Source organism: Peromyscus californicus, unplaced genomic scaffold, assembly GCF_007827085.1.
Source record: "Peromyscus californicus insignis strain IS unplaced genomic scaffold, ASM782708v3 Scaffold_10__1_contigs__length_136768540, whole genome shotgun sequence".
In the NCBI taxonomy this organism is placed as follows: domain Eukaryota; kingdom Metazoa; phylum Chordata; class Mammalia; order Rodentia; family Cricetidae; genus Peromyscus; species Peromyscus californicus.
In genome coordinates this window covers 4089044-4105438 of record NW_026294391.1, presented here as the reverse complement: position 1 = coordinate 4105438, position 16395 = coordinate 4089044, and the positions used below count along the sequence as shown (strand labels likewise).

The following is a 16395-nucleotide window of genomic DNA, read 5'->3' as shown; positions in this document are numbered from 1 at the left end:
GAATCTCTGAAAATGTAAGCTAACCCCAATTAAATGTTTTCCTTTTTAAGAATTGCCATAGTCATGGTGTCTCTTCACAGCAATAGAAACCCCAAGACATCCATATAGTAGGATATTATTAAGATATGAAAAGGAATGGGGTTCTCATATATGATACAACATGAATCTACTTGAAAAGATTATGCTAAGGCAAAGGTGGCAGCTGTAGCAGATAACATATAATGGGTTTGGAGATCCTCTCTGCTACCACCCCCATAGACAGGTAGTTTTTCCCAGTCCTCACCACATGCCCACATGACCCTGTCTAATCTATATGCTTGGGCTTGGGCTCTGGCTCATGCACAGGTCTCTGTCCAACAGCAATCATCCTTTTCCTTACCTGTCTGGACTACAGTGCTATGCTTTTCTGCTCCTTTTTCAGGTCTATTGTGGACAAAGATATAGTCCTGGAACTCAACAATTACCTAAGCATCTGTTGAATCCTCCACTCTGTGCAGTAGTACCTCAATATCAAACTAACTGACAGTGTCACTGACCCTAAGAAACATTGTCACATGTTATCAGTGAAGAGCTATTTAGTCCTGGGTTCAGGTGTCTGCTCCCTGCAGAGGCCAGTAAACAAGGTGAACACATGGTTGTTATAGGATGCATCAAGCAAGAAGGGAAGCCTTGTACTACAAACAGTGGTGTCCCACTTCCCATTGGTGACATAACTTCATGGACTAGCTAAGGACTCCCCTGCCCAATACCTGAGGTGTGTTCTGTTACTGATGATGCCCTGTTTTCCTTTTTAATTGACTGGATAAGAGAAAAAAATAGAAGAGCTGTCCTCTGTTAGAAACAGGTTGTTAAGAAAGCTGGGGACCTGCAAATCTTTCTCAATCCCCAAAACCTGCTGATCTCACTCATTCCCTGGGGGTGGTAGGAGTTTCCTGGATCTTTCCAAGGTAGTATATGACACATTTTGGGGATAGAAAGAATAATAGTTTCTTTTCTTGGGAGGGGGGTGCAATGTGAGATGGGGTCTCTGTAGATACCTCTGGCTATCCTGAAACTCATTCTGTAGAGCAGATTTGCCTCAAACTCACAGGGATTCACCTACCTCTGCCTCCTAAGTACTGGGATTAAAGACATAGTTGGGCCACCACTCTCAAGCAGTAATTGTTCTTAAAGTAGGAGTTAGAGAGGTGAGCAACAAGTAAAGGGTATACAGTTTGTTTTTTATCCCCCTCCCTCCCTCCTTCCCTCCCTCCTTTCCTCTCTCCTTTCCTGTCTCCCTCCTTCCTTACCCTCTCCAAGGTCTGTAGTCAGACTGGCCTCTTTCTCCAGCTCTTGAGTGTTGGAAGGCATGCACCACCATACCCAGACAATATTTTCTTTTGAGGTAAATTTGACTGTGATGTTATTAGTGAGCATACTTTTTAAAAAGAGAAAGAAAGTCACTATACATTGGCCTTGATGTCTCAGCTAGGCTCAGCAATTAAAGCAAAGAGGCTCAGTCTATACCCCCCTGTAGTGGGTAGCCATTCCAGCTTTGGTCTGGAAGTTCCAACCCCCATTGAGGCTTTGGTAACTATCACGCCTACAAGGCAGGGCCAAGGGAGGGCCCTGAAGACCTGAGATTGGGACGCGCCACGCTCTCTTGTTTCCTGGACGTGGATGATAGAGGTAGATCAAAGGGAGTTCTCCAGAGAACACCGCCGGACTGCACTGTGTCTTTTCCAGAGCCTGCCACCTGCCTATCCCTTCATTTGTAAGTTACCCACTATATAAATCTTCCTTTTAACTACGTGGAGTGGCCTTAATAATTTCACCAATATCTGGTACCCAATGTGGGGCTCGAACCCACAACCCTGGGATTAAGAGTCCCATGCTCTACCGACTGAGCTAGCCCAGAACCATGGAAAGGTAAGATAGGCAAAGCAGTGTCTTATTTCAAGTAAAAGTACTTAATAATTTTATACCTTAAAATTGACTAACAAATTTTGAGTAATTCTTGTAATATGGCTGACAACATTACCTCACAAGAATTTAAAAACTTTTTTGTCTGTATGATGAATGACATTCTCCTGGAAATATACGACCTTCCTCAGGCATATTTGGCCTGTACCATTTTGGCACTCATTGTAATAATTCACACAGTGTTCAAACACTGGTTTCATAATAAGAACAAAGATGAGTCATTATTGGGACTGATGCAGGCTTTAAAAGATAGCAATGAACACTTACAGAAAGATTCTCTTTCTGGAATCTGCTTTCAAAAATAGCAATGAAAACTTACAGAAAAAGATTCTCTTTCTGGAATCTACTTTAAAAGACAGCAATGAAAACTTACAGAAAAAGATTCTTTCTCTGGAATCTGCTGATCAGGATTTACAAAACAGGCTTGTACTGAAAATTGATCTTATTGATAATAAATGTGAATATTTAATGGATAGAACACTAACTCTCCAGACACTATATAAGGAAGAAAGATTATGATTAATTGATAAGATAAGGTCCATGGAATCATGTGTTTCTGAGGAACATAAAAACTTCTATGATTCCATGAGAAATCTGGAGTCCCTTGCAAGAGAGGAGGTACACTCCCTAGAACAGACCCTAGGTGCTCATTTGCAAGTCCTAGAAGAAACTCTCAGTAAACATGACAAGGGACCTAATAAGCAGAAGGGCAAGACCATAGAAGTTGTAACATCTCCAAATGGCTCTCATACAATGGCTTATCCTGTTATCATCCTTGAGAAGTCAGCAGATGACACACACCCCGAGCCATATAATGCATACACATTACAACCAATTTCAACAAGGGACTTTAAAAATATAAAGGAAGCAGTAGTTACATATGGGATACACTCCACATACGTAAGACAGATGTTGAATTAATGGTCTACCTCACATAGAATCATTCCAGATGACTGGCATCAGTTAATTTCAGCTGTTCTCGAATATAGCCAGCAGTTACAGTGGAAAAACTGGTTGAGAGAAGAGGCAAAAAATTTAGAACAACAAGGTAAACTCAGAGGTTTTGTGATCTCCCAAGATCAAATACTTGGTGAGGGATGTTTTGCTGACAGGAATGTACAAGCCACTTATGATGAGCATACAATATCCTTATGCCGTACAGCAGCTCTAAATGCTTAGGAAAAAATTCCAGAACCTGGAAAACCAACTGAGGTATACACAAAGATATTTCAGGGACCGCACGAACCCTTCACTGATTTTTTACAAAGGCTGAACACAGCTATAACAAAAGCTGTATCAGATAAAGAATTAAGAAAAGTATTAACTGAGTCCTTGGCGTTCAACAATGCTAATGCAGAATCCAGAAGAATACTTACACCATTAAAGACCAGATCAGCTCCTTTGGAAGAATGGATTCAGTATACTAATGGTGTTGAGTCTCTCAACTACAGTAATGAGGCTTGGATAGAAGAGACAAATCCCAGAGGTGAAAGAAGGCCCCATGGTACAAAATGTTTTAAATGTGGTACACCAGGTCATATAAGTAAAAACTGTACGTGGAGTACTCCTAGAAGTAATACTCCTTTTAGGAATAGCCTAAACAGGAGACCCCAAACACCTCCTGGATTATGTAGAAGGTGTGGCAAAGGCCGACATTGGACCAGTGAGTGCAGATCAAAAATAGATATACAAGCAACCCTTTACTGGTGGGAAACGCCTCAGGGCGCCTCTTGCAGGCCCCCAAATCAAACGTAGTAGGAACATTCCCAGCCACTGTGGAAGAAATTCCTCTCCAGGACAACTGAATAAACCAATGCCTAATGTAAAAACCAATACTGCAATGGATGATAAAACAGCTCTGATAGATGGATCACAGTTTAAAAAGAACACTATAAAACAAATATTTTAGTAGACTTCCATAAATGAACAAAGACCAAAGCATAGAATTCAAATTAATGGCCTGGTTCTGGAGGGCCTGGTGCAGATGTGAATATAATTACACCAAAATCATGGCATCCAAATTGGCCTCTTCAAGAGGTAAATGTCCAACTTTTAGGGATTGGCACCCTATCTCAGGTAAAACAGAGTTCGAGATGGGTTGAATGCACAGGGCCAGAAGGACAAAGAGGAAGGCTGAAGCCATATGTAGCAAATGTAGCAGTAAATCTTTGGGGCCAAGATCTGTTACAACAGTGGAATACCCAGATTAAAATTCCTACACTCTCAGAAAAGGAACACAGACCAATGCATGTTTCTAGGAATAATATAATGACACGCTATAAAAATCAGTCACCAAATATTCAGTCTATACACAAACAGAGCACAACTGCTGTTGAACTCTCAGAAGTACCAACTGCCTTACCTTTAAAATGGCTAACTAATAAACCTGTCTGGGTGGACAATGGCCTTTGACAAAAGAGAAGCTACAAGCTTTAGAACAGCTGGTTCAAGAGCAGTTAAATGCTCAACACATTGAAGAATCTACCAGCCCTTGGAATTCTCCTGTATTTGTTATTTAAAAAAGGTCTGGTAATTGGAGAATGCTGACAGATCTAAGAGCTATTAATAAAGTAATTCAGCCAATTGGCTCCCTACAGACTGGGATGCCCTTGCCCTCTCTGCTACCCAAAGAACGGCCTATAATAGTTATTGACTTAAAGGACTGTTTCTTTACCATACCCTTATAAGAAAATAATAGAGAAAAATTTGCCTTCACAGTACCTAATTATAACAATTCTCAGCCAGTCAAGAGATATCAATGGAAGGTCCTCCCACAGGGAATGTTAAACAGCCCTACTTTGTGCCAATACTTGGTGCAAAAACCATTGAAGATAATTAGTGTGAAGTTTCCACAATCCATAATTTATCACTATATGGATGATATCCTATTAGCTGATCCAAAGTTAGATACATCAGAAAGCATGTTTGAAGAAGTAAAAAAAGTTTTGCCTCACTGGGGACTGCAAATTGCTCCTGAAAAAATACAGAGGAGATTCTATTATTTATTTAGGATATAAGATAGAGCTACAAAAAATTAGACCCCAAAAGGTACAACTAAGGAGAGATCGATTGAAGACTCTTAATGATTTTCAAAAGTTATTAGGAAGCATTTCCAACTTACTGGGTATCATGGGAATACCCAAAGATGGACTACAAAATTTGGCTAATACTCTAGAAGGGGACAAAGAATTAAATAGTCCAAGAGAATTATCAGCCAAAGCTGAGAAGGAATAGGCTCTAGTAGAAAAGACAATTTGAGAAGCACATGTGGATCGTGTGGATCCAGAACTTAAATGCATTCTTGTCATATTCCCCTCCAGACATTCTCCAACAGGTATTTTGATGCAGAGGGAAGATACTATATTGAAATGGATATTCCTACCACGTAAGCCAAATAAGAAATTAAAGACTCTTCTCTGATTTGATTCAAAAAGGTAATTTAAGACTTCGCCAGTTGACAGAAATGGACCCAGCAGAAATTGTAGTACCTTTAACTAATGGGGAAATTTCATCACTATGGAAAGATAATGAATACTGGCAGAGAGCCTGCAGTAACTTTTTGGGAGAGATTAACAACCACTATCCCAAAAGCAAGAGAATAAAATTCATAAAGAAGACTGAATGGGTCCTTCTTCACATTGTATGACAAAAGTCAATTTCTGGAGTCCTCACATTCTATACTGATGCAAATAAATCAGGGAAAGCAGGATATAAATCAGGAGACTTAAGTAAAGTGGTACAAAGTCCATACAGCTCTGTACAAAAGGCAGAACTGTATGCCATTCTTATACTGATGGACTTCACAGAACCCCTCAATATAGTCACTGATTCTCAATATGCAGAGAGAGTTGTTTTACATATTGAAACTGCTAGATTTATTCCTGATAATACAGAATTAACTTCATTATTCATACAATTGCAGGAAATAATCAGAAAAAGGGAACATCCTGTATATATATATATATATATATATATATATATATATATATATATATATATATATATATATATAACACATATCAGATCCAGGACCTCTAGCACAAGGTAATGATGAGATTGATCAGTTACTAATAGGTAATGTACTAGAAGCCTCAGAATTTCATAAGAAATACCATGTAACTAGCAAAGATTTGAAGAAGGATTTCTCCATCACTTGGCAATAGGCTAAGGATATTATGAAAAAAATGTCCTACTTGTTCCATCTATAACCAAACTCCATTACCTTCAGGGAGCAATTCAAAAGGTATACAAAGAAATGAAATTTGGCAGATGGATGTGTTTCATTTTGCAGAATTTGGAAGATTAAAGTATGTACATCATACCATTGACACCTATTCAGAATTTCAATGGGCAACTCCTATGAGTTCTGAAAAGGCTGATTCTGTGATTACACACCTATTAGAAGTTATGGCCATCATGGGAATACTTGTACAAATTAAGACAGACAATGCCCCAGCATATGTCTCCAATAAAATGAGACAATTCTTTGCTTATTACAATATAAAGCATGTTACAGGTATACCACACAATTCCACAGGCCAAGCAGTCATAGAAAGATCCAATTGAACTTTAAAGGATATGCTAAATAAACAGCAACAGGTAACAATGACTCCTAGAAATAGATTGCATAGTGCTTTATTAACCTTGAATTTTCTCAATGCTAATGAGAAAGGAACAACAGCTGCAGAGAGACATTGGATGACAGACAAAACTCCTGAGCTAAAACAACCAGTTTATTTCAAGGATGTGCTGACCTCAGAATGGAAACCTGGATATGTTCTACGTTGGGGAAGGGGTTTTGCTTTTGTTTCTGCAGGAGAAGAAAAGCTATGGATACCAACAAAATTAATAAAAATTTGATTTGAACAGGAAAAAACCCTTGATGAGAAGTAAAAGATCATCCACCAATGTGACATCTTCAAGTTGTAAGAAAAATTTAATAATCAATGGTTGGGGTAGGGTTCTGTTTTTGTCTTTCCAGGATAATGGAAATATCCATCTTCCAGAAATCATAAGGCCTTGGATATCTGGATGTTTACAGCAGAAAGAAAGAATCTATTGGTACCAATCTACACATGGTAAAATCTCACTGTCTAACATCTATCTCTCTATCAATCTAGAAAAGTTGTGGTTCCAATTCAATTATAAGCCAAGCTGGCTTTGGAGATGGAATTGGCTCACTCCTTCTCAAAACCCAAGTATATTGCTAAAAGAAAAGGTTGAGAGATTCTTCAGTCCCTTATCAGAAGAGCCCTCTGGTGTGGGACAGAAGGAAACCAATAAAAAGGGACCATTGTCTTCAAGATTCTAATTCTCTCCATGCTTACTCTTGATTTCTCAGAATCCTTTCTTACATGTTATGTCCTCTTTAAATCAAAACTTTCCATTTTGATAAAAAATAAGTTTTTCCAAAAGCAATCTCTGAAGACTCCAAAAGTCTCCAGAAGGAAGATGGGGCCCCAACAACAACTCTACCCAATCACGAATGATGCCATGGTAATCATCATCATACTACACTTCTTGCCAGAATTTCAGACAATCTTACCCATTACTCTAAGACTTGCTGCAGAATCTACAGTTAGTCTAACTGAGATCTAACTATCTGAGCTTTCTCACAGTACCCAACAGAGATACCATCACCCCCTAAACTGCAGGAAGCAATTCTAAGAAAACGACGTGCCTTCTCCCTAAGGTTTCATATTTCTCAGGGTTATGGATGATGGTTATAGGGTTGGGGTGGAAGAAGATATTAGACTCAGTATTCTCATAAAAAAAGGAAAAAAAAAGAAAAAAAGGGAAAAGAAGAAATGGAATGGATAGGTATAGAATATTATGGTGGATTATTGTATATACTAGTAAACAAATTTAGTAAAATAGCAGCCTTAGATAATTTGCACTGTAACTTGCACTGTTCTGGATTCTTATATGTTGATACAAATGTAAACTATTTTTATATTCCTGTTTAAGATAATTTGTATATTGATACAAATACAAAACTATATTTGTTATAATGTACATATATTTATACTTTTATTTGAAATATTTGTATATTGATGCAAATGTAAATTTATATCTGTCATACTTTATGTATGTTCTACTTCTGTTTAGGATACTCTGTATATTGATATATATTTAAGATTACTGTCATATTGCATATTGCACTATATATTTCTACCTCTGTTATAAATATCTTGTGTATTGTCACAATTTTGAAGTCATCATCCTTTACCATACATTTGCTTATAGACTGTTTATCTTGTTTACATGAAACCTTAATCCTTAGGTTATTTCGGAAATAAGACTTATAGATTTATAGTCACCTATGCTTGTCATCTCTATAGTTACGTTAGTTAGGTTATCCAGATTTACAGATACATAGGTCCGATGGACAGGTAATCTTCAAACACTTCATAGACCTAGAGAATATGGCATTTAAATAACTTAGAATTCTGTTGACGTGAGACACAATTGCTCCTGGCAACACCAACTTGATCCCGAGAGAATGTTGGGCTTCTAAGACATTTCCAGGTGGAAGTTTGTCTTCTTGGCACAAAATGGCCTACTGGGCAAAGAACTGCCCTTGCCTTGACTGCTGACAGTACGAATGCAATGATACCCTTTCTGGACAAGTGGGACACAAGGAAAGCGACCACTGTGCTCTGCCAAGACAGGATAAGATGGTCTTTCAGAATTCCTGCTTCTGAAAATGGTCTGTCAGATACTCTGGGCCTGTAGCCAATTTGAATGCACCAACAATGCTGAGAAACATTAGGTGACTGTCCAGGCTGCCAGCTGTCTCGGTCTACTCTTGCAAGATTCCCGAAAGTTGCTTGCATCCATCTACCATTTCTCAGGTACCATTATACTCCTTCTCAGGTCTTTGATGGGATTGAAGACTAGCAGTTATAGTTACAACTTTATATATATTCTCTTAGATAGAACATATTAAGTATTAGATTCAGGTTCTTTAGGATAGGACACCTTTTGGAATGATCTTTGTAATATACCATTTACCTACACTCTAGACTTCTCTGGATTTTAGTATGTGTTTCTTGCTTGATATTGTTTGCATTGGTTGTACTTCCATCTTATCTAGGTCATTATCCCTCATTACTCCTGGACAATATTTGATAACCATTCCTTTGTATATAATCTTGTATTAAGTTAGAACCTTCTTATTTAGACAAAAGGGGGAGATGTAGTGGGTAGCCATTCCAGCTTTGGTCTGGAAGTTCCAACCCCCATTGAGGCTTTGGTAACTATCACGCCTACAAGGCAGGGCCAAGGGAGGGCCCTGAAGACCCGAGATCGGGATGTGCCATGCTCTCTTGTTTCCTGTACCTGTACGATAGAGGTAGATCAAGGGGAGTTCTCCAGAGAACACTGCTGGACTGCACTGCGTCTTTTCCAGAACCCGCCACCTACCTAACCCTTCATTTGTAAGTTACCCACTAAATAAATCTTCCTTTTAACTACATGGAGTGGCCTTAATAATTTCACCAACACCCCCCCCCCAAAAAAAATGGCACTCTGGGAAAACTGGACAGTCTGAAGCTGGCATAAACTTACTCGTCCTGGGGAGCCACAGCACATAAACTAGGAAGTCATCAGTTTGAAGGTGCTCTGGAAACTGGGTTAAGACCAGATATTCTTACCATCTTCCTATGTTACTTTTGTCTCTGGAAAATACATCATTTGTTCATTCACCAAACTTTTGTGGAATTTTAGTTTTCTATAAAATATTTTTTTTGTATGGTGGTAATAAATAGATGTTGTTGGTTGTTTTTTACTCTTTTGGGAGTTCCACCAGCCAGCTCCCAAATAAATCACCCACAGAGGCTTATTCTTAATTATGAATGCCTGGCTTTAGCTTGGCTTGTTTCTAGCCAGCTTTTCTTAACTTAAATGATCCTGTCTAAGAGATAGTTGTGTAGCTGGGTCTGTTTGAGGGGCCCTTGGCAGTGGGATCAGGATCTATCCCTGGTGCATGTGCTGGATTTCTGGATCTAATTACCTATGGTGGGACACCTTGCTCACCCTTGATGCAGCGGGGAGGGGCTTGGTCCTACCTCAACTGAATGTACCAGGCTTTGTTGTCCCCCCCATGGGAGGACTTACCCTTTTGGAGAAGGGGATGGGGGATAGGTTAGAGGGGAAGTGGGGGGGAGCAAGTGAGAGGAGGGATAAGAGGGGGATCTGTGGTTGGTATGTAAAATGAATAAAAAAATTTAAATAAAAAAATAACTTTAAAAAGATTATCCCATCTACCTTTTGCCTCTGGGCTTTTTCTTACTCTAGTCTTGTATACATTTTTTTGTTTCTTACTCTGTGGCTTGCTGTGTAGCTGGGTGGCTGACCCCTGGAGTCCTCCTCCTTCTCTGGCTACTTCTTCCTTTTTTCCTCCCAGATTTCTCCTTCTATTTATCCTCTCTGCCTGACAACCCTGCCTATCCTTTCTCCTGCCTTGCTATTGGCTGTTCAGATCTGTATTAGACCATCAGGTGTTTTAGATAGGCACAGTAACATTGCTTCACAGAGTTGAACAAATGCAACATAAACAAAAGTAATACACCTTAAAACAATATTCTACAATACATAGACAAATGGAGCTCTGGAAACTCCCTGACAGGTAGATGGGCATATAAGTAACCTCCATAAGAGCCAAGAACTAGATCTTAGATTTTATAAATAAGGTCAGATGAACGTCACCTTCTGAATAAAAACATCAACATAAAATAGATGAACTTAGCCACATGGAGAAGATATCTAATAGATGGTTTCTAACCATGCTCTACATTGATATATTTAGAAGTCCCATGAGACAAAGGCCAGCCTGCAGATGGAGAGGCTATGTTCCAGAATCAGGCTTTGTTCTCATCATCAGGAAACCTTTTCCATAAGAATTAGCCTGAATGGGCTTTCTACAACCCTGTCTTTGGCTCCTGTTCTACCAGGGACTTCTTGTCTTCTGACTTGTCATTTACTGTCTTTTGGCTCTGCTATCTGATTTTGGTCACAATACCAGCAACTCCTTGGCTTCTGGAAGTGGGCTTTGCCACCTTACACAGATTTTTGCAGCCACCCACTCCCTAACTGAACTTGTGTCTGCCACTCACAGCCCCTCCAGGTCTTCCTCTGTCCTCTGGTGCATGTGGCTTGCTCATGTAAGCAGTCCTTAAATAAGAGTCAACCACCCAGTTATTTGCTCTAAGATTAATGATATCTCTACAGCAAGATAGTCTACATGGTGTGCAAAAATAAACATGACTACAGCTCCACAGAGTGACTAGAGTGGTACTAATTTCACCTCTGGCCCATGTGCCCTGGAAATTTGGGCAAACATGGGAATGGTCCTGTCAGGCAGCTCTAGCTGTTCTAACCATCTGACCCTTGTGGTCTGATTCTTGTGTTCACCAAGCAATTAATTATTCAATTGTAGTCACTTAGCCTCCTAGGTAATCTTTTCTCCAAGGCAAAGTAGCATTGTTCAATTCATGTTCTAACTCAGCACTCTACCTCTGAGCTACACCTCCAGTCTGCTGTTCCATTGCTTGCCATAATTTAATAAATAAGTGTCTAGCCTTAGTGATTTTGTAGTCCCTGAATCTTAGTCTCTGGGCCCAACACTAGCTAAATAAAATTCCTGCTCCTAGATTCTTTCAAGCAAATCCCCTTGCCTGTGAGGCTCCATTGGAAAAACCTTTCTGAAGATTCTATCAAATGTGATCAACTGTCATTTCATTTAAAAAAATGTTCTTTACTAGAGTTCAAATGAAATGCCAAGAGAGGTAGACCACAGAATGATTAGCATGCCTTCATGTAAAGGGAATTCAGAGTCAAAAAGATATCACAGAGGAAGTATGTGAGCCTTTAAAGGGTTTTTATTTAGTTTGAAAATCCTTTTTCTAATTATAAAAGTCATATGGGTTTAATGTTGGAAACTTTGGGGAACATAGAAACATAGATAAATATAATTAGGAGAAAATAATAAAAATCTAGAAAGCTGAAGAAACCAAGAAGAATCTTGACAAGATGTTCTTTCCTGACTTCTTGAAATCAGGGTTTTGGACATTGGCTGTACACGGTCACTTGCACCCAGACATGACATTCATTGACATATCAAAGTGGGCTAACTCAGCATTCAGGCAAACACTTAAACTTTGGATTTATGGGATTCTAGATTCACACCTTTAACCACAGTTTTTCTCAAGTTTCAGTCCATACGTATATGCTTGCATCAGGAACACCTCAGGCAACTTTGAAAATGAAAATTCCTGGGACCCCCTGAAGATCTATTGAATGAAAATCTCTGGGTGTAGGAAGAACAGTCTACATCTGAATATACTCCTTGGGTGATTCTTATGCACACTGGAGTTTGAGAACCACTGGAAGAAAGCTACTGGGGATGGTGAAAATAGATGGTATGAATGTGGTTATCTTAAAGCCTGTCTGAAGAAATCTGGATAATTGTGAATGGGTAGTGGAAATGAACACTGGTACTAGAAAATGGTAGGACCTGGCTATTGAGATGGCTCTGCCAATAAAGGCAACTGCCACCAAACCTGATGACTTGAATCTGATCCTTGGGACCTACATGATAGAAAGAGAGAACCAATTCCCAGAGGTTGTTCTCTGACCTATGTGTGTGCTATGGTGGGCAGACACATGTATGGGTGGACAGACAGACAGACAGATACACACACACACACACACACACACACACACACACACTTGTACATACAAAAATTAAATGAAAATGTAACAAAAATAATTTTTAAATAGTAAGGCTGACAGTTCATTTAAAAATTCAACATGAAATTAGCATATGATCTTGTAATCCTATTTCTAGATATATACATAAGAACTAAAATCTAAGTTCTGAAGAGATATTTGTACAACCATGTTCACAGTAGCATTATTCACAATATCTGAAAGGTGCAAACAAGCCTAAGTCAGTGAGGTGGCTCAGAGGATAAAGGCACTCTCTGCACAAACCTGAGGACCTGATCCTGATCCACGGATGTCACAGGCAAATGAGAGAACTGACTCCCAAAAGTTGTTACAAAGGAGATAACAGCAGGTTCAGAAAAGGAGCTGATGCAGAGTTATTTTTCAGAATGAATTTTATTTGAAGACAGGGCCTTTTAACTATTGTCTCAAAGGCCAAAGATGATGCTTTCTTGAAATGGGAAAATAATTAGGAGATATACAGTGTCATACCAAAGACAATATAGTGGAGATTTGAAGGGAAAGCGAGCTGAGAGGGGCTGCATTAGGAGAGATAGGGCCCTGGAACAGAAGAGGGGGCCTTCAAGTTCAGACATGGACTACATTAGGAAAGATAGGGCCCTGGAACAGAAGAGGGGCCTTCAAGTCCAGACATAGGCAAGAGAGAAAGTCATCATGTATAGCATGATAAGACATGTAAAGGAAAACCTCCAAATACATGATCAAAGAATATTTCTGACTCCTACAATTTCCAGAAAGGGTGGGAAGGCTTCAAACCATGTGATATAGCCTCTTCTGGCCTATGTGACCCCTGACATGAAGGCTTGTGCTAGGTAGACCATAATTCAAAGTTACTTTGGTCCCTGGCAGCAGAGGGGGCAGGCTGGGTTTTCTTCTCCAGCCTAGCAGGCCTCCATGCTCTAACAGTTACCTGTCTTCTTTGTGTCAAGAGATAGACTACATGGGGGTGGGGATAACTTCTGGGAGAGACAGAGCCAGGTAGTAAATCTGTGATATAACAATTGTCCTCTGATCTCCACACACCACCGCCACACTCACACAACACAGAGAGAGAGAGAGACAAAGACAGAGAAAGATGGGAAAAAAAACAGAACAAAACAATACAAATTAATTTAAAAAAAAAACAGGTACTCACCAATGGGTGAATAAACAAAATGTGGTGTACACACACAGGAATGTTTTTCAGCCTTAAGAATGAACATGAGTTGAGTGATTGTTACTCAAGATTAGAAGGAGTAGAGGGCTTAGGAGGAAGGATATAGGCTGGCCAAGAGTTATCAAGTTACAATGACATAGGAGTAAAAAATTAATTCTAGTGTGCTATTTCACAGTGGGGTTATACCAGTACCAATAATGTATTGTACATTTCAGAAACACTGTAAAAAAAAGATTCTGAATGTTGTCCCATGAAGAAATGATGTCTTTGAGAAGATAGTCACATTTAACTTAGTTTAAGCATGACACAATGTTTACAAGTTCCAAAATAAAATATGACACAGTACTATACACAATTAATTATTTTTCTCTGAAAATAAATATTAATTAAAAATTCAACACTTGCCTAACATCAGCAGAGGGTAAGAGTTGCATGAGGTGATAAACTCTCCCTCCCCAAGTGTGGCAGGTAAGTTTGCATGGTGTTAAAGCAGTGCTCTCAACCTGTGGTTTGTGTCCCCTTGGGTCACAGATCAGATATCCTGAATATCAGATGTTTACATTACAACTCATAACAGTAGCAAAATTACAGTTATGAAGTAGCAAAGAAATAATTTTGTGGTTGGGGTTCACTACAACCACATGAGGAACTGTATTAAAAGGGTCACAGTACTAGGAAGGTTGAGAACCACTGTGTTAAAGGAACCTTGCTGTGATCAAGTTTCTGCTAGTCAACATTTATTGATTGATTGATTGATTTTTTTTTGGGGGGGGGGGGGCTCGAGACAAGGTTTCTCCACATAGTTTTGGTGCCTGTCCTAGATCTCACTCTGTAGACCAGGCTGGCCTCGAACTCACAGTCTGTCTCTGCCTCCCGAGTGCTGGGATTAAAGATGTGTGCCACCACTGCCCAGCTCAACATTTTGAATTAAAATTACCATAGTGAAAACCTTTTTGCACAAGGTAATGGGGCTTTACGTGAAATCAGCCAGGAGGTGCTGTGGGATGTTCTGTATGTCAAATGTGTTGCTGATTAGTCAATAATTAAAACACTGATTGGCCATTGGCTAGGCAGGAAGTGTAGGCGGGACAAGGAGGAGAATAAAGCTGGGAAGTGGAAGGCTGAGTCAGAGAGACACTGCCAGCCGCCACGATGAGAAACAGCATGTGAAGATGCCGGTAAGCCACGAGCCATGTGGCAAGGTATAGATTTATAAAAATGGATTAATTTAAGCTGAAAGAACAGTTAGCAAGAAGCCTGCCACGGCCATACAGTTTGAAACCAATACAAGTCTCTGTGTTTACTTGGTCGGGTCTGACGGCTGTGGGACTGGCAGGTGAGAGAGATTTGCCCTGACTGTGGGCCAGGCAGGAAAACTCTAGCTACAAATGGCGTCCAACGTGGTGGCAAGAGTTTCCACCTAAAAACTGAGAAAAAAAGATTCTAAAACGGAGCTAAAAACAGCTTCCTAATTGTCTCTCTCAAATGAGCGGCAGCTGCTGGTTTGAGCTACTGGTGGGTTCCTTGCATGCGAGCTCAACCTGCCATATGGCGGGAGTGGGGCCTTTGCAAGTGGCACTTTGAGCTGCATGGTGGATTTAGCCTTTGCTGGTGCAGAGCAAAAGGGGAGGTTTCTGGGCTACACGCTGCTTGGCTAAAAGCATAGACCCCCGATAGCTCCCAGAGCTGGCGGTAAACCATGGCCATGTTGGGAAGCTGAGGTGGGTGGATCCAGCAGCCACAGCTGCTGCAGTTTAAGGCAATAGATTCACAATAAGACAGATTCAGATGTAATAGTTTACAATGTGTGTAAAAGATACGTAGGCTTGAAAGAGACAAAAAAGATGATATATAGAGTTATAGAAATAAATACATAGTTTTAAAAAATAAAGTCTTTAAAGAGACAGTAAAGGTAGTATAAAAAATAAGCCATGTAAAAATGGATATTACACAGAGAATCTGCATTGTGTTGTCTTTGGGACTTTTAACTGCAGAAAAACATTTGATTGTAAAAGCTGTTGAGGTATGCCAAAATGTATATTTTAAAGGTACCTTGACTTCAAAATTTGAATATAAGGATATGTTGCTTTGGAAAGGAGACTCTGCTTTTGTTCCCACAGAACGTCAGAGGCTATGGATTTGTTCCAGATTAAGATACATCAGGTTTGACCAGCCAAGACCCCCTGAAAGGTCTCCGATGACACCATGGCCCAGATGATCCAACATCCAGAATGGTTTGAAGGCAACTGGCTCAGACGATACACCCTCATGGACTGTTCCATAATCCTAAAATTTTCTTTGTTTCCCCATAAGATACAGCGCCCCCCTCCAGCAGGAAGTAGTAAGAGAAGCTACGCCCAAATTCCCAAATTGTATGTAATTTTATTTTGTTAAGGTTAAAACCTTCCTTTTGAAAAAAAAAAGGGGGAAGTGCTGTGGGATGTTCTGTATGTCAAATGTGTTGCTGATTAGTCAATAATTAAAACACTGATTGGCCATTGGCTAGGCAGGAAGTGTAGGCGGGACAA

The 16395-nt window shown here is 39.7% G+C and overlaps 1 pseudogene; it reads left to right on the top strand.

Moving 5' to 3' along the window:
- Window positions 1-398: 398 nt before the first annotated feature.
- LOC128113574 (U6 snRNA-associated Sm-like protein LSm2) lies at window positions 399-713 on the top strand (annotated as a pseudogene).
- Window positions 714-16395: the final 15682 nt, after the last annotated feature.